This window comes from Penaeus monodon, chromosome 34 (genome assembly GCF_015228065.2).
Source record: "Penaeus monodon isolate SGIC_2016 chromosome 34, NSTDA_Pmon_1, whole genome shotgun sequence".
Classification (NCBI taxonomy): domain Eukaryota; kingdom Metazoa; phylum Arthropoda; class Malacostraca; order Decapoda; family Penaeidae; genus Penaeus; species Penaeus monodon.
Genome location: NC_051419.1, coordinates 32,580,391 through 32,581,393, shown reverse-complemented (window position 1 = coordinate 32,581,393; position 1,003 = coordinate 32,580,391). Strand labels below are relative to the sequence as shown.

Sequence of the window (1,003 nt, the reverse complement as noted above, 5' to 3'; positions counted from 1 at the left end):
GGGGGGGGGGGATGGTTAAGACATCATAACATCAAAACTAAAATATAACCATTTACACATTAGTCTTTTTTTGCTATTGTGATAAGTATATTCGACTCATTTAGCTAGTAAAATGATAAGTAATAGCACATCTGCTTTACAACCACCAGGCTGCGCGACTAAGGTGGCAGTTCATGCCACCATAACACATTGGGAATATTCGAAACCAAGACAAGACACAGAAATGGATACTTCCGTTTCACATCTAAATAAACCTCTCACACAAATTTTCTTCCAAGTGGAGCGACCGTAAACATAAGACCTCTTCTACTCTTTAAAAAAGTATAACCGTATCTTGTGATCCAGCCTTTTTGAGACCCTTCGTGTACAAAATCTGAATCTAGCTATGGGCAGAACAGGTTTTAAAAATCACAATGATAATACGAGATAATATTGGTATTTATATACACATAAAAAAAGGGTTATCCCAGGAAAAATTTAGTTTAAAGTTCTCAAAACAACAGAACTGATGATGCCCTTCACTTGTAAATATTATACCTTAAAGGCAGGAGTCAACTTTGACCTGTACTACAGGAATCAAGCAAAGCAATGCAAGGCTAAATATTCTGCATTACTTGCCTCTCCAAGGAGAAACAAAAAGAGTAACTTTCAATGCAAAATACCCAAATTTTGACAATGAATACTACTTTGTTTTTTGCATGATCATTACTTTTCCTTCACAAGAAAAAGTGCTGTTGCATGATTATTACTGTTATTGTAATTATATTCTTAATAATCATTCATTTTCAACAAAGTTACTATATATCATTTAAGTAATTTTGAATATTTCCCTCACAAAAGACACGCCCTGACAATATATCACTCCTAAAAGGTACTGTGACCAGGATTTAGATCCAGGCCTTGGCATTAGGTGATCCAATTACAATTTGGTATACCAACAATACATTTATAAAATATTATACAATAAATAAAAGATTACAACAGTAATAATAACCATTTCTTT

At 33.3% G+C, this 1,003-nt stretch overlaps 1 protein-coding gene across 1 annotated transcript in view; it reads right to left on the bottom strand.

The window, feature by feature from the left end:
- Nucleotides 1-757: 757 nt before the first annotated feature.
- The window catches only part of LOC119594745 (double-strand-break repair protein rad21 homolog), a gene marked incomplete in the record, with an annotated part of 12,864 nt that continues 12,618 nt past the window's right edge, over nucleotides 758-1,003 (bottom strand). Inside the window, 1 exon segment of the mRNA XM_037943833.1 lies at nucleotides 758-1,003.